Here is an 18949-nt window from a genome sequence, read left to right as displayed (position 1 = left end):
CCTTTGATGAATGCGATGAGAAGCAAATTAGAGTTAATAGCTAAAGCTTGTTACATGCAAAGTATAGTAAATGTAAATGATGATCATTTCCTAATTTCATTCAAGGGTTTCTAAAGTTAGGATGACTAAAGGGATTTACCTTTGTATACTATTATTATACCTGATGAAAAATCATATGATATATAAAACATTCAGCAAATTATACTAAATTCCATGCTAATTTTGGATAACAGGGACAATAAATGGGATTTTGAACAACAAAAAAAGGAATAATGATGAACTCAGTGAAGTATCAATCACCAATATCTGCACATCATTTCCTCTAAGCACAGCACTGAGTTTGGTTCTGTGGGAACTAGTAAAGTAATTGGAGGACGTACACGGCTCTGCACTGCTTTCCCTTCTATCATCTGTTTCAACTGAACACCTGCTCTGCTCCTATTCCCACAACCGCTTCTTACATAGCTAAATGCTCTTCCTTAGGAATTGTCTTTTTGTGGGCATTTCCCTCTCACAGTCAATCTGTGAACTTTACAAATGCAGGACCTGTCCAGTACTGTTCTCTGTACCCCCAAAATGCCACACACCATCTAGAAGACCACTCAGTTCAGTTCAGTCGCTCAGTCGTGTCCGACTCTTTGCAACCCCATGAATCACAGCACACTAGAACTCCCTGTCCATCACCAACTCCCGGAGTTCACTCAAACTCATGTCCATCGAATCGGTGATAACAGCCATCTCATTCTCTGTCATCCCCGTCTCCTCCCACCCCCAATCCCTCCCAGCATCAGACTCTTTTCCAGTGAGTCAACTCGTCGCATGAGGTGGCCAAAGTATTGGAGTTTCAGCTTTAGCATCAGTCCTTCCAGTGAACACCCAGGATTGATCTTCTTTAGAATGGACTGGTTGGATCTCCTTGCGGTACAAGGGACTCTCAAGAGTCTTCTCCAACACCACAGTGCAAAAGCATCAATTCTTCGGCGATCAGCTTTCTTCACAGTCCAACTCTCATATCCATACATGACCACGGGAAAAACCATAGCCTTGACTAGACGGACCTTGGTTGGCAAAGTAATGTCTCTGCTTTTTAATATGCTATCTAGGTTGGTCATAACTTTCCTTCCAAGGAGTAAGCGTCTTTTAATTTCATGGCTGCAATCAGCATCTGCAGTGATTCTGGAGCCCAAAAAAATAAAGTCTGACACTGTTTCCACTGTTTCCCCATCTATTTCCCATGAAGTGATGGGACCAGATGCCATGATCTTTGTTTTCTGAATGTTGAGCTTCAAGCCAACCTTTTCACTCTCCTCTTTCACTTTCATCAAGACCACTAATGCCCAGTAAATATTGCTTGATCAAATATCTAACAAAATAGTGGTACAATCTGAAGAAAATTATTTCAGACATGTAATATGCCTTCTGATAAACATATCAAAAGCTATTCTAAAGTTCTGGGTTTTCACGGTGCTTAAAACAATATGATCATTAAATTACCCTCTCAATATTAAACATGGAAAAAATATTAGAAAACTTCTATTTTTCCTTCTCCTTTAATGTCTTTCTTATAAACAGGATCTCCTCCTGGAAGAAGGTTTGTTCACCCTCTCATTCTCGGGTTATGGCCAAGTTTGGTCTAAATTTCTTTAGGCAGGTGACTACTTTATAAAAGATTTCTGGTCCTTTTTGGTTTCTGGTCAACTGCTACATCTTGAGAGTAGAGATAATTCATGACTGTTTCAGAAATAATCTGAATCATTTAAACCATGCCAGAGTGCTCAATCATGTCTGACTCTTTGCTAGTTCAAGGACTGTAGGGTGCCAGGCTCTTGTGTCCATGGGATTCTCCAGACAAGAATACTGGAGTGGGTTGCCATTTCCTACTCCAGGGAATCTTCCCAACCCAGGGTGGCAGGTGGAGTTTTTACCACCTGAGCCACCTGGGAATCCCATTTTAAGCAAATATAACATCAAATAATAAGATTAAATCAGAATCTGATCATTCTAAGAAACAGCTGTGTACTATAAAATATAGACATACAGCAAATCCAACAAGATTTTAAAGTGACAGGAAAACTAGCAGTATCATGGTGCCCTATGTGATCTTGGAACTAAAAAAGGTCATTAAGAAAAAATTTAAATATGAATAGATTGGCAGCGAGAGACGCCCGGCTCCGGCGGCGCAGACGCGAGAGACGCCCGGCTCCGGCGGCGCAGACGCGAGAGATGCCCGGCTCCGGCGGCGCAGACGCGAGAGACGCCCGGCTCCGGCGTAACCGACCATGTGCAGAATCATGGCTGAGAGGAGCTGCCCGGCACCCAGGGTTAGGGCGGTGGCCGAGAGGAGCTGTACCACGTCCAGGAGGTGGTGGCTGCTTGGGCACCAGAGGGCCAAGAGGAGCTGATCCACAATCAAAGCAGGAGGGGCGGCCTTGAGGAGATACCCCTCGTCCAAGGTAAGGTACAGCGGCTGCGCCTTGCTGGAGCAGCTGGGAAGAGATACTCCACGACCAAGTGGAATATAAGAATCCAGTGTTCTGGGGAGGAAGGAACAAGATGGCGGAGGGATAAGACGGTGAGACCACTTTCTCCCCCACAAATTCATCAAAAGAACATTTGAACGCGGAGTAAAGTCCACAAAACAACTTCTGAATACTGGCAGAGGACATCAGGCTCCCAGAAAAGCAGCCCATTGTCTTCTAAAGGAGAGAGAAGAAATCCAGCTCCACCCACCAGAACACCAACAGGTGCTTCCCTAACCAGGGAACCCGGACAAGTCACCCGTCCAACCCCACACACAGCGAAGAAACTACATAATAAAGAGAACTCCACAAACTGCAAGAAGAGGGAAAGGCCACCCCAAGCAAAGCAATATAAGCAAGATGAAGAGGCAGAGAAATACCCAGCAAGTAAAGGAACAAGATAATTGCCCACCAACACAAACAAAAGAAGAAGATATAGGGAATTTACCTGATAAAGAATTTCAAATTTTGATGGTGAAAATGATTCAAAATCTTGAAAGCAAAATGGAGTTACAGATAAATAACCTGGAGAAAAGGATTGAGAAGATGGAAGAAAGATTTAATAAGGACTTAGAAGAAATAAAAAAGAGTCAATATACAATGAATAATGCAATAGATGAGATCAGAAACACTCTGGAGGGAACAAACAGTAGAATAACAGAGACAGAAGACAGGATAAGCGAACTAGAGGATAGAATTGTAGAAATAAATGAAACAGAGAGGAAAAAAGAAAAACGAATTAAAAGAAATGAGGACAATATTAGAGACCTCTGGGACAATGTTAAACGCTCCAACATTCGAATCACAGGAGTCCCAGAAGAAGAAGACAAAAAGAAAGACCATGAGAGAATACTTGAGGAGATAATAGTTGAAAACTTCCCTAAAATAGGGAAAGAAATAATCACCCAAGTCCAAGAAACCCAGAGAGTCCCCAACAGGATAAACCCAAGGTGAAATACTCCAAGACACATATTAATCAAATTAACAAAGATCGAACACAAAGAACAAATACTAAAAGCAGCAAGGGAAAAGCAGCAAATAACACATAAGGGGATTCCCATAAGGATAACAGCTGATCTTTCAACAGAAACTCTTCAGGCCAGAAGGGAGTGGCAAGACATACTTAAAGTGATGAAAGAAAATACCCTACAGCCCAGATTACTATACCCAGCAAGAATCTCATTCAAATATGAAGGAGAAATCAAAAGCTTTACAGACAAGCAAAAGCTGAGGAATTCAGCATCACCAATCCAGCTCTCCAACAAATGCTAAAGGATCTTCTATAGACAGGAAACACAGAAAGAGTGTATAATCTTGATCCCGAAGCAATAAAGAAAATGGCTATGGGATCGTACTTATCAATAATTACCTTAAACGTAAATGGGTTGAAATTTTCAAAAAGGCTAGGAAACAATTCTCATAGCCATCAATAGTTCAGTGTTGAGTTCATGAATAGTTTTTAAAGTTTGGGACAAACTGTAGTATTTGCTATTTGAAGTACTATTGGTAATTGGCATATTACGATGTAACATTGGCCTTCATTTCCAACTTAAAACGCCTAAAAATGCCTAACAGGTTTTTAGATTTGTGGATTTTAGTTGAAATGTATTTTACGATGTTACTAAACCTGCAGAAATATTTAAATATTTCAGAGAACTTATTCACTGTACATTTAATTTATTTTATTTATAAAAGTTATGAACTGTAGAAAGTTTTACTTGTTGGGTCAAATGCTTGTTGCTTCAAATGCTTGTTGCATTTGAAGTGCTAGTTACAAGAAAATCAAATACCTTCAATGTATAAATGCTATTAAGTTTTTAAAGGACTCTGGAGTATAAGTAAGTTTGTTTAAAGAAATTTAGTCTGTTCAACTTGAATCAGCTCTGTCAAACATTAATTAAAAGCCTCATTTAAAAAATAAATAAATAAATATGAATAATTATGAAAAAAAATAAATAAAATAGACTCAAATTTTTGACACTAAAACTTTCAAGAAAGAGAGGAAGAAGGAAGGAAGGAAAGCACTAAAGGAAGAATGTGTCATTTATTCATTTTCTCACCTGATGAAATATTTAGCTCTTTTTTCCCTCAAAAATCATCTAGTCTTTATTTATATTGGATGAACAAGAAATATATTTTCATTAAATTTTGAAAGTGGCTAGAAATTACTGTTATTTATTTTCTTACTTGCTCAGTACAAGGTAGGGGCAATAACTGGCTACTTTGGAATATGCCTAATGTGTCTTGGCCTACATCATATCTATGGCAATTTGTTTCAGGTGAGGTATCTCAGTGGCTGATAAAAAGTTAAATCTTCATGTCTTAAAGAATACATTGCCTTATTTTGTAAAGTTAGACATAAAAAAGGATTCTTATATATATGTATATGTGTATATATATATATATATATATATATATATATATATATATATATATATATACTGAGGTGATACTGAGTATTAATGTCTGAAGAAAACCACGTAAGGGAAATAAAATTTGATCTTGGACTTGAGGGGAAGTTTCAGTTAGTATTAATAAAAACAGGATGAAGAGGGTATTGTATTAATATTGCCAAGCAGGGATCCAGAATGAGTCACAGCTTTGAAGAGGAATGTTCATGGTGCAATGGTGTGTTCAAGTACACAAACAGCAGTTTGTCTGGAGCAAAGAGTGGGAAGGAAGGTGCTAGAAACTGAGTATGGGGATGTAGGTAGGGGCCAGATTACCATGAAGGCCCAGTGTCAGCTAAGGGAGATAGGCTTTCTCTTTTGGCACTGAAGACGTGGAGCTGGCTGGGAGGGTAGCTTCTGTACCCTTGTTTCCTAGAAAGACCTAGAAAAGCCACATGCAGAATGGACTTAAGAAACGAACGCAGGAAGGCTGCATAGAGACCCACTCAGGATTTGAAGCTAAGGGATACAGCATACATTTTAATTCTCATGTAAGAGAATTACCTTACCTGAGAATTTCTCATTTCAATATTGACCTATATCACAAGTAAAATCAAACTCAGCTTTTGCAGCTTTGAAATGTTAACAGAAGGAAATCTTCACAGCTGATGATATGAGACCAATCAAGAGTTATTTTATATACTTTTAGGATATGTACACACCATTTTTCTTTGCTTCCTCATTTCTTCTATGTTTTTAAACAATAAGTAGCACAGGTGGCTCAGAGGTTAAAGCGTCTGCCTCCAATGCAGGAGACCCGGGTTCGATCCCTGGGTTGGGAAGATCCCCTGGAGAAGGAAACGGCAACCCACTCCAGTATTCTTGCCTGGAGAATCCCATGGATGGAGAAGCCTGGTTAGGCTACAGTCCACGGGGTCGCAAAGAGTCGGACACGACTGAGCCATGGAACGGAACGGAGCACTTTACACAGGAGAATGTGAATTTAATTGAGATTAATCAACCTTTGAATTTCTATCTACTTGTTCATCAGACTGGGTCTACAATCACCAACAATGAAGTTAAAATTAACAATATTTGTCTCTAAAAATACAGTTACACCTTTACCCAGGGGTTAACTTGAGGTGGAATGAACTGAAATTGCATTTGCTGAAGAGAAAATGCTTTCTAGCCATTATTCAGTTTGTGATTTTAAAAAAAATGACCTTTTACTGTTTATGCATTTTTTAGATAAAAATAACTACCTTAACCTAAATTCATAAAATTAAAAACACTATATTGAGTTTCATACTTTAATAAAGAAGCAAAATAAGTAAAACATTTCTATGTACACACCTAGTAACATGTAGGCTCAGATAACAGATGCAAATTACACATGAGCTTTTATATATCAATATAATGTAAGAGTTCTTACAGCAGTGAAGGCTATTTGCACAGTGATTAACACTGAAAGCAATCTAAATGGAAACAGATCTCAATTTGGATAAATCATGTTTAATTAAAGACTGGATATAAATGTTCACAGAATATAATGTAATGAAATTACAGTTAAACTCCTTTGTAATAAATCACATACATCTCTCTTTGTCATACATCATGCCATTACCATTTCCAGAAAAAAGTCCTCATATCTTGGGCTCCAAAATCACCATGGACCGTGACTGCAAGCATGAAATTAAACGATGCTTGCTGCTTGGGGGGAAAGCTATGACAAACTTAGTGTATTTAAAAGCAGAGACATCATTTTGCTGACAAAGGTCCATATGGTCAAAGCTACGGTTTTTCTAGTTGTCAGGTCTGGATGTGAAAGTTGGACCACAAAGAAGGCTGAGCACCAAGAATTGATGCTTCTGAATTGTGGTGCTGGAGAAGACTCTTGAGAGTCCCTTGGACAGCAAGGAGATCAAACCAGTCGATCCTAAAGGAAATCAACCCTAAATATTCATTGGGAGGACTGATGTGAAGTTGAACCTCCAATACTTCAGCCACCTAATGGAAGAGCTGACTCATTAGAAAAGACTCTGATGCCGGGAAAGACTGAAGGCAAAAGGAGAAGGGGGCAGAAGCAGAAGATGAGATGGAGATGGCATCACAGACTCAAGACATGAATTTGAGCAAACCCCAGGAGACAATGAAGGACAGGAAAGCCTGACCTGCTGCAGTCCATGGGGATGCAAAGAGTCAGATATGACTGAGCAACTGAACAGCAATGAATTTCAAATACACTGAGATAGTCTAAAGTATTTTATAACTAAGAAAATTTTGGTACAGCAATTCTATATAAAAATAGGAATTTCCATATTTGGTTCATTTATAATTATTACTTTTTAATTTTTTTTAGTTCTATGACTGCTTCCTGCGAAGAAGGCAATGGCAAGCCACTCCAGTACTCTTGCCTAGAAAATCACATGGACAGAGGAGCCTGGTAAGCTGCAGTCCATGGGGTCGCTACTAGTCGGACACGACTGAGCAACTTCACTTTCACTTTTCACTTTCACACATTGGAGAAGGAAATGGCAACCCACTCCAGTGTTCTTGCCTGGAGAATCCCAGGGATGGCGGAGCCTGGTTGGCTGCCGTCTATGGGGTCACACAGAGTTGGACACGACTGAAGCGACTTAGCAGCATGACTGTTTCCTGAGAATTGTTTTTAAAAGTAGCATCATTCAAAGCTAGATTTTATAACAACACATCTAGCTGAATCCTGATTCCTCACTGATAACATTAAATTTTGCTGCCTATCCTCTACCTGACTGAAGGACAGTGGTAAGAGTTGAGCACGAATTCCCAGATATAAACTCATGATGCATGTGTGTCAAGAAGTTAAAAAGCAAAGCAAAGAAAGGAAAGGGAGAAATAGGTGAGAGAGTAGATAGTTGATTACAATACCATGCCTATCTTTGAAACAAAATATACTCTACAAGGGTTTCCAGACCTCTTTTCTGTTGTAAATACAGAAACTCATTAGTATTATATGCATAACTTAGTTTTTTTATCTTTACCATTATTTTGCTCTTAGCCCATCTTACACAGATTTGGAAAGGTATGCTGCAGTCTTTCCTCTTAGGATTGGCTTTTTGCTAACAGAAATAATGCAAAGCCATGCATTCTCTGGCGGTGTCACTGTATAGAAGTCTTGTAATTTGCAAAACACATGTATTCATTATGATCATTCTGAGTACTCATGAACTTACACACATCTGCATCATGAGAAGTGCTCAGTTACTTTGAGTCTTTTTTTCTTGATCTTTGTTAGATCCATGACTGTGCAAAATGTGAAATTGACTTCACAGTAGTAGGTTATCACAGAGTTTTTAAAATCAAAATTATATTGGATGGTCACAAAGTTCATTTGGGCTTTTCCATAACTTACAGAAAAACCCAAATTAAATTTCTGGCCAGTCCAATATTTGCTACTTCCTTTATCTGTGTCTTCAAAAAAAACAGTGATTCTCTGGGCATGATTCTTGCTACAGAAATGCTACTGCTTCTTCTCAGATAATTATATTTAAATAATCTGTAATCCCATTCTTCATTATAGACTCCACCAACTGGGCAGAGATGCAATGGAGATTTCTGGAGTCTAATTTGCTAGGACGTCCAGTGGAAACTTTCAAAATGAATCTACTAAATAGTTAATTAATTAATCAGTTTTCAAACTGGCTCCCATTTGCAACATGCAGAATAGAAATGACTGCACATTGCACTCATGGGCCATCAGAGTCCCAATTTACCTTTGGCTCTCTCCAGAGCTCCCGAGGTAGGCACCATCTAGCCCCAGTTGTTCAACTACATTTACTTTGCCAACTTGGAGTGTTTTCAATACTGACCATCATTTAGACTAGGGACATCCAATCCTTTTTAGGACAGAAATCCATGTAACCTTCTCTTGAGGGGAGGAAAAATACAACTTAATTCACTCGGGGAACAAACTCCTTTTGATTCCCAAGTATATTCAGGTCCCATGAGCATGAAGAAAGAGCAACTGATTGTCAGGCTGAGCACCCTCATTTTGATATATTAAAGGACACCATAATTAAGCCCTTTTTTTCTTCTCAAAGACATAATTCCTTGGTTCCCTTATTCCCTTCCCTCAGGTTGTCTTTTTTCCTGCAATATTGTTATTGACTGTTAATTAGCCAGCAAGAGCTTATTTTCAAGAGTCTGCTATTTTTGATCCTTAACAACCTATCTTCCCTGGGCTCCCCATTAGCGATTAAATAGTTTCCAGACCTCCTGTGAGTGACTGTCTTTTAAAATTTGACCTTTTATTTCTTTTCTTATCTGAAGACTATGGTTATTCTTTTTTAAGGCTGAATAAATTATGATGAATTTCTAGGAATTTTGTCTTCCTACTCAGATACTGAATTTAATTATGTCATAATCAGAATAATCTATAGGATTCTCCAATCATTTCTGGGACAAGACAGTATATTTTTAATTATGTGTGCTTGAACGCTATTTAATTATGTGTGCTTGAACGCTGTTTTGATCCGGCCTTTTGCTGTATTGCTAGCAATTCCTTTTAAAATAGCAAATTCAAATGAGCCTTCTTCAATCAGAACATATCACACACAAACCTTTTATAATAATTTATTGATAACTTTCATGCCAAGAACAACAGTGTAAAAAAATGTCCAAGAGGTATTTACTCATCACCACTAACTAACAAAGATAGTATTCTATGCTTATCTGCATGGCATCTTGAAACTTATTTTGGGACCTCAATTTTGATGCAAAAACTTCTGCTCCTTGAAACCAGGTAGAGCCCAATTCTGTAGAATGTTTCCATATAAAATAATTTCAGTAAGGCTTTATTTGTCTTAATCAGATATTTGGCCAGCAAGGTAAGACAGCCATTCCAAGATACCTATAAAGCCAAAGCCAGGGAATATGGAAGAAGGGTTGAGGGAAGGGTAATCAAGAGGGTGATACAACTCAAATATTAGAGGCCTTGAAGAAATTTCATTTAAAAAGCTATATGAAAAACACAGTAGATGCCAAAATGAGCCAATGTCTCTGGTACAATTTTTTACCAAAGAACAAATCATTGCAAAGAACATTACCTTGGGGACATGTGGCATAGTAAGTTGACCTGCAATAAACATTTGCTGATTGGTAAGAAAGAACTGAGAATATTAGAGACCTGGGGAGTCTCCACGTGTACTAGGACAGCGAGTTCCTTGACTGGGGCAGATGTACCAGCCTACTTCTAAAGGGGTTCTATTAAGGAAAATGGGTTTAGAGCAATGCTTCCTTTAAAAGTTAAAACTTTAAAATACACCAGATACAAAGCCACCCCACTAGAGATTCTAATTTAAATGGACTTGAGTGGAATGAAGGCATATTATGTTATACATTTTATTGTTATACAGTCAGCCTAAGATTTTAAGGGTAACCAGGGTTGACAGTACATAGAACCTCTGTGGATAAGCCCATCTATCCATCCACCCATCCTCAGTTCTCTGCTGGTTCCAAGAATGCAAGGATGAATATATCATGGCCCCTTACTTTCCTCGAGGCTCTTATAGTACAGTAGACAGACAAAAAAATGACCAGCTACAGTACAAAGTGACAAGTGCTCTAAAAAATGGATGCTAAGTTTCTCATAGAAATTTCAAATATCAATAACTAAATTACTCTAGCAGGCTAGACAATGTTGAGTTTGAGAGGAGTCTGTCTGACTGTGGAAAACACTTCTGAGTTATGTCAAGTTATAACTAATTACTCTGCAAGTTATTTTTCTAAAATAATAAGCATCTTATTATTCTGCAGATCTGAGAGTAACTCCTCATTGTCCCACAGTTCTTTGTTCCAAGTATAAAACTTATATGTTTCCCAAATTCCTACTTGTATTATGTGTGATATAATTTATATATTTTTGCATATTCATAATGGTCTATCCAAAATTAATTATTCTATTCTGTCAGATGCATGTTAAATTAGTTTGCAAGCAGTTCTCTCAATTTTAGTTGTTAATACTAAGGTTCAACTATTTTGGATTTTTTTTTCTATAGTGAGCTATCAAAAGTCCATAACTGGCTAAATGAATTGGGATTCACATGGGAAGCACAGCTACGATTCACATGGTTGCTTTTCACCCACCCATTCACTCACTCACTTCATTCATTAAAACTCTGGTGAGCATCTTCCATGAATCAGATTCTAAAATGTATCACAGGCTACATCAGGGCTTCCATGAATCAGATTCCAAAATGTATCACAGGCTACATCAGGGAATAAGGATAGCTCCTCTTCTAGGAGGTCTCACCTCCTATAGGTCTATTCAGAGAGATAATTATAATAAAATGTGTGCTACGTATCATTATTTACAAAATGTACTGTGATCACAGATGAGGCAACAGTTTTCCCTAGAGGAGATGTGGAAGAATGCTTAAAGAAGGCAGTATTTGGTTTGTGTTTAAAGGATTAGCATGAGATTTTTAGATGTGTTAAAGTGGGAGGGAACATAAAAAGACACGATGTTTTCAGTGAGAACTGAGTACTTTCAAATGTCTGGATACACACAGGGACTACGTGTGTGGAAGTACTAGGGATGGGGGTGACTAGCTAGTCTGGGACTAGATTTTTACACCCTTACAAACCAGGTTAAGGAGTTTGAACTTTAGTCCTTGGATACTGGAAAGTTAATAGAGAATTTAAGAAGAGCAGAAAGGGGGGCAGGGATTCAATAGATCTATGGTTTAAAAAGCTCATTCACTCTAGAATTTCATTACTGGTAACACTTGGAAAAATAATTCAAAAACTTGGAAGGGAAATTTAAATTGACTCTATATCACTCAAACCATATATATAACATGATGACTCTAGCATGCATTTTTAAACATTAAGCTTGATTTTAAATGCATAGAGACTTCTAATATTTAGGGTTGCCAGATTCAGCAAATAAAAATACAAGATGTCCATGCAATATTTGACTCATAGCTTATCAAAAAAATTTTTATCTGCAATTCAAATTCACCTTGCCAGCCTATATTTTATTTGGATATCCTACTAGCATTGTCAACTAGAATACGATCTCTCCATATTTTCTTTCTTTCCTTTTATATAAGCACTTTAATTTCAGCAATATGGCCATGCTTTCCATTTTGTATATTCAGCAGACCCTAAGGAAAACTACCTGCAGTAGAAAATCATTATTGACAAATGAGTCCTCCTCAGGCTTTTGCTTACACTAAAATTTATTGCTTGAATTCAGCAAAGCAGTTCATAATCTTTAGAGTTTACCTGCATGTAAGCTTCAGTGTATTATTTATATAGTTATACTTGTATATATACTTCAGCTTTGTAAGAGCCAAAGAAACCCACTTCTAAATAGACAAGCAGTTGGGGATTTCAGAAATAAAATATTTAAGATATTCATTAAGGCAAAATCACTTAAGAGTTTGAGAAAAATTACTAGGATGAGTAAAAGAATTGGGAGAAAATTTGAACTCTTATCAGCAAATTAATTCAAAACAGTTTGGAATATATACTATGCATGAAACTTACCATAACCACTCATTTCACTACATATACAAGTTGTAAGTAGAGAGTTTATCACTGATATATCATTTTAAGACATATATTTTTATCAAGAGAAGCTTTTAAAGGAGTAAACTAAAACTTCCAATTCACCAGGTTGAATTATTTTTCTCTTCAATGACAGTAATAAGCAACAATGACAGACAGTAACTTATCCTAAAAATGATGAGCCACTAAAAGCATACAAGCAATGCCACATTTAAATAATAGGCACTGATACGCAATTACACTTTGAATACATAGAAACTTTAGCTCTAGAATTAATTTCTTAAAAATAACTGAAATTTATCTTAAGTATGTACAAACAGTACTTTGGGATGACAACCTATTGACAACAATTAGCACATTCAACCACTTGTACTATGAGCCAAACATTGTTTTAAGCATTTTGTATTTATTATCACACCTTCTGAGCTACTTACTATTATCATGAATGTTTTCCAGATGAGAGGCTTGAGACATTTAACATATAAAAAACTAGCCCAGAGTCACACATACGGTAAAACTGAGATTAAAACCCAGATAATTTGTCTACAGAATCTATACTATTCACCAGTTAACTTTACCACTACAAGGAAATATGAAAATCTTTCACCTTCACTTCATGGTTGCTTTCAAGGCGCCACTCTAGATGCTGAGGAGGGAAGAAAAGTCATACTACCTGGTCCTTGATCTACAAATGTAGTGGGATTCCCAGTGGTTCAGTGGTAAAGAATCTACCTGCCAATGCAGGAGACATAGGAGATGCGGGTTCGATCTCTGGCTGGAGAAGATGCCCTAGAGGAGGAAATGGCAACCCACTCCGATGTTCTCGCCTGAAGAATCCTATAGACAGCCACAAATCCCATAGAAACCCCACAGACAGAGCAGGGACAGAGTAATATTAGTATTGCCACTCTAGGCCAAAGACTCCAGTACTAAAATCTTAGTTTGGAATACTTTTCCCTAATTATTTTGTTCCTTTCAGTAATGTTTCTCATACTCTTAGCTTAGGCTTAATAGGCATCTGTTTTAATTTTACTCCTGAAATGCACCTCATTGCCTATTTAGAAATGGACATCTTTGGCTCTTCCATTCTTTTATAGTTGCTTTTTAACGTTACATTCTGATGAAAAGAATACATTTTTGTTTCTTTAGAAAGGACGTGGATCTATTTTATACCTGTACAGCTGGAATTTTTATTTTTCAAAGGAGGTAATTCATGTTTTTAAAAATCTTTGTTTTCAAGATAACACACACACAGAAATACACAGAGCAATAAAGTTAAACAAGTTATTGTTAAGAGACAATCTGTGCGACAGTCACCAAGGTCAAACCCAAGAATAATGCTGGCACTTCAGAGCCTGCCTTTGCCCTTCCATTCACAACTTCCTGTCCACCCTCACAAACATAACTGATTTCCTGCTTATTATGGCAATCCCAGCCTCACTCTTTGTATGGTTTAGAGCTTTGTTGCCTAAATACACATTCCTAAGTAGTACCTTTTATTTTTACCTTATCTTGTATTTGAAATTTATATTAGAAAAAAGAAATCATTCAATATGTGCTCTTTCGTTTGAGGCTTCATTCACAATGGTTCTAAAGGTAGTTGCAGTGAGTTCATTTTCACTGTTTTATGATATTTCCCTGTAAAATATATGACAATGCATATTTCCTTTCTATTGTTAATGGCACTTATGTTGTTAAAAATAAAGGCATCCATGAGTGCACTTGTACATATAAGTGTATTGAACTTTCTCTGGGTATACCTAGGAATGAAATGGCTTAGTCATTTATATACTTTGGTAGATAACGCCAAACTGGTTTTTAAGTGGTTGCACCAACTTGCACTTCGATCAACAACTTAATTCATAATATTTCTGAAGATACAATAAACATGAAACTTGCATTTAATCACTTGTTTCATATACAAGTTGTAAGTAGAAGGGCTTAATACCAATATATCATTTTAAGATATTTTATCAAGAGATTTTTTTTTAAAGGAGTAATTAAAACTTTCAAATCACCAGGCTGAATTATTTTTCTCTTCAATGACCATGATTTTTTTTTAAACATTGACAGTAACTTATACTAAAAATGAAGAAGCACTGAAAGTGCATTGGCCATATCACAATTAAATAACAGGCAGTGATACAGTCACATCTTATAAATAGAGAAAAATAATTTCACTTAACTCTATAATAATTTCTTACAAATAACTATAAATCAGTTTCACCTACATATATATGTAGACTAAGATAATAAAATAAGAATGGTTCTGACTTTTACATTTTAATATCTTTGAAATTTTATATCATAGGTATAGTAAAAAATAATGAATTCTATTATACTTTAAATCTGCTCTAAGGATTAAGTGTTATAATTTATGGGAAATTATCAACTTCAAGGACCAAAAAACAACTGTCTATAGTATTATAACATGGGCTAATTGATACTTCTATCGTTCAGTTGAATGTTTATCACATTGCTGGATAAAAAACATAGGTATATTTTTAATGAGACTTTCTGTACACAGATACTTCTACTTTTGGGGTTATCATCAGGGTAAATAAATGGGTGGCAGTTTAAAAAATGTTCTAGAGGATAGCAGGCCTGCCCTGGAGAGGCATGAAAGTATTTATACCCACAACTTCAAAGCCCATTAGGAATTTTGATTCACTGAATGGGGCAATTTAACAGACACCCTCAGTATACTTCTTTCTAAAATGGTGCCATTTACTATTTTTAAAACTAGTATATTGACTCTCCATTAATTAGGTCTAAGAGATCACTGAGCTCTGTATCTGATACACATATGTTATGGCTGGTAGAGACATTCCTTTTAAAATTCTTAGGCATTTCAGTTTCCATCAGAGTAAAACAGCTGGGTGGCTAGATTACCTCAATTCCAGGACCTCAACTGCATAATTATAGGAGGTTTCCTGGCAGAGCTGGAGGCAACACGGACCACACTCAAGGCCACCGTGGAAGCTTCTGCTTCAGCAGTTGCTTCACTCCTCAATGCCAAGTGTGCCTACAAGCTGCTAATCTTTATATTTTATTTGTTCTCCCATATTTATTGATAAGGATGCCAAATCAGCATATTTTCTTCATTAAAGCGATAATGTACTGGGATTCGAGAGAAATCTTGCTTCTGGCCAAGGCAGAGTATAGGAATGAGCAGTGCCCTTCTGCCTGAAACAACCAAAACATAAAACAGACAAAACATGAGACAACAATTTTCAAGACACTTGACACTAGGAGAGAAAGGACAGTAACAAACCAAGTGAGTTCTACAACTGCCCAAGTTGAGTGCCTTAAGAGATTCCAAGCCATGGCACACTGAGGAAGAATCCAGGTGGAACCTGGCCAACTCCATGAATTAAAAACAGGAAGATAAGAAGAGTATGGAGAGCCCAGGAGGCTGGAGTTTGCAGAACAAAGTGACTATAAAGAGGCAGCCCACAGGGACCTGCAGAGCATGTCCTGAATACTGCAGTGCTCTCAGGAGTTCAGCAGAGCGTGGAGCAACCCATGCAAGTGAAGAAAATACTGAGGAAGGAACCATCCAAATGGCCCAGCACGCATGTGTGCTCAGTCACTCAGTCGTGTCAGGCTCTCTGTGACCCCATGAACTGTAGCCCACTAGGCTCCTCTGTCCACAGGATTCTCCAGGCAAGAATACTGGAGAGGGTTGCCATTTAATTCTCCAGGGGATCTTCCTGTCTCAGGGATCAAACCTGCATCTCTTAAATCTCCTGCATTGGCAGGAGGAATTTTTACCACCTGGACCAGAGGGAGCAATACTTGGGGATAACACTGGCCAGGAAAACTACCAATTCCCTCCAATTAGACTGGAAAACAAACTAACTCCTGGGGCGCTGAGCAGAGAGGCACTGAGTTAATTACTCCTGCATTAAACATCTAACTGGTCCCACCTAACAAATTTCAGAAGACTCAGAAGAATAAAGCCATTTTCAAGTAATTTAACCTTGTTTATGAACGCTCAAGAAGATATACAGGAACACAGAGTATCTAGCAGTCAACATGGTAAAATTCATGTCAGGAATCCAGTCAGGGTTAACAAACATGTGAAAAAGTAGGTAACAAGCATATGAAAACTGTTATAACTGTGCTACATATATTGGAAATGTTACATACAGACATGGAAAATATGAAAAGAGACCCAAATTGAACTTCTAGAGATGAAAACTACAACGTGAGATGAAAAATACACTAGAAGGAAATAAATTAGACACTTCAGAAGAAAAGATCAGTAAATATTTAAGATATAATAGAAACTATACAGAATAAAATACAGACAGGAAAAGAACCTGGACATCATGAGTTGTGGGACACACACCAATAGGTAGCCTAAAATAGACGTAATTGGAATCCCTGAAAAGAATGGGCAGAGAAATATTTGAATATATAATTTTTCCAAATATGATGAAAACTATATCTGCAGATCCAGGCACCAGAAATGCCAAATACCAGAAATATGAAGAAAACTAGACAAGGATGCAACATGATTACAAAAGATGTAGAAGTAATTCTGTAGATGTCATCTTTTCAGGAGATAATTCTGGAACAATTATTTAAATAAGTACATGACAATTACAAACAGATAAATAAAACAAATAGACCCATATCATACACTACATGCAAAAATTAATGCAAAATGAATTCTAGACTTTAGAATAAAACCTAAACCTCTAAAAAATTATAGGAGAAAGTCTCTTGGGGTTCAATTTTAGGCAAAGATTTTTCAGACATAACATCAAAAGCATGAGCCACCAACACTGATGAATTGTACTCGAACAAAAATTATAAAGGTGCATTTTTCAAAATCAGTTTTAAGAAGTAAGCCACAGAATGGGAGAATATATTTGCAAATCTAACATCTGATAAAGTACTTGTATGCAGAATATATAAACAACTCTCAAGACTCAATAGTAAGAAAACAAATGACAAAAAATGGACAAAAGTTTTCAACTTCAGAAAAAACAATATGAATGGAAAAACATAAGATGTTTGACATCATGTGTCAATAGAGAAATCCAAATTAAAACCAAAAAGGTATCACTATACAATTTTTACAATGACTAAAATGAAAAAGACCGACCATAACAAGTATTAATCAATATGTACAGGAATTGAACTCTTATACACTGCTGGTCAGAATGTAAAATAATACAATCAGTTGGGGAAATAGTTTGACAGTTTCTCCAATATTTAAACGTGAATTTACCATATGGTTCAGTCAGTCCTCTCCTAGATATTGACCCAAGATAAGTAAGAAGTCATGTCCAAATGAAGACATGTAAGAATATTCACAGTTGCTTTATTTGTAATAGCCAAAAATTAGAAACAACCCAATGCCCCTCAGTCAGTGAACAGCTCAAACGATTGAAGTTTATAGCCATACACTTGACTACTACTTAGCAATAGAAAAGAAGGAACCATTAGCCCAAGCAACAGCATGAACAGTTCTCAAAATAATTATGATGAAAACAATCCAAAAAGTACATTTATGTTTGACTCTAATATAACTTTCTAGAAATGAAATCTAACGGATAGAGACAGAAAGAAAATCAGTAGTTCTCTGGGATGAAACTGGAAGGACAGATGGGAAGGATTATAATGAGGAGGGAGAAACCTCTGTGGGTGATAGAAGTGCTCAAAATCTTCATTAAGATGGTTGTTTCACTGGAAATAGAACTGCCACATGACCCAGCAATCCCACTGGTAGGCATGCACTTTGAGGAAATCAGAATTGAAAGAGACACATGTATCCTAATGTTCACTGCAGCACTGTTTACAGCAGCTAGGACAGGGAAGTAACCTCGATGTCCATTGGCAGATGAATGGATAAGGAAGTTGTGGTACATATACACAATGGAATATTACTCAGCTATGAAAAGGAACACATTTGAGTCAGTTCTAATGAGGTGGGTGAAACTGGAGCCTATTATACAGAGTGAAGTAAGTCAGAAACAGAAACACCAATACAGCATATTAATGCAAATATATGGATTTTAGAAAGACGGTAACGATGATCCTATATGCAAGTCAGCAAAAGAGACACAGATGTAAAGAACAGACTTTTGGACTCTGTGGGAGAAGGTGAGGGTGGGATTGATTTGAAAGAATAACATTGAAACATGTATATTACCATATGTAAAATAGATGACCAGTGCAAGATTGATGCATGAAGCACAGCACTCAAAGTTGGACAACACAGAGGGATGGGGTGGCGGGGGATGTGGGTGGGAGGCTCAGGGTAGAGGGACACATGTGCATCCATGGCTGATTTATATCAACATATGGCAAAACCCACAATACTGTAAAGTAATTATACTCCAATTAAAATAAATAAATTAATTTTAACAAGATGGTGGTTTCACAGATGCATATACATGTCAAAATGTATTACACTGCATATTTTAAATATGTGTATTTTATTATATGGCAAGGATGCCTCAACAAAGATATTGA

At 37.0% G+C, this 18949-nt stretch overlaps 1 protein-coding gene across 2 annotated transcripts in view; it reads right to left on the bottom strand.

Annotated features, from left to right (window-relative positions):
* EDIL3 (EGF like and discoidin domains 3) overlaps positions 1-18949 on the bottom strand; it is a 512079-nt gene that overhangs the window by 235627 nt on the left and 257503 nt on the right. The gene's annotated exons all lie outside the window — the stretch shown is intronic.

This window comes from Moschus berezovskii, chromosome 8 (assembly GCF_049115385.1).
Source record: "Moschus berezovskii isolate FMDL1 chromosome 8, NW_MosBer_1.0, whole genome shotgun sequence".
NCBI classification, from domain to species: domain Eukaryota; kingdom Metazoa; phylum Chordata; class Mammalia; order Artiodactyla; family Moschidae; genus Moschus; species Moschus berezovskii.
Note: the sequence above shows the minus strand (reverse complement) of the source record. Positions and strands in the feature narration are given on the sequence as shown.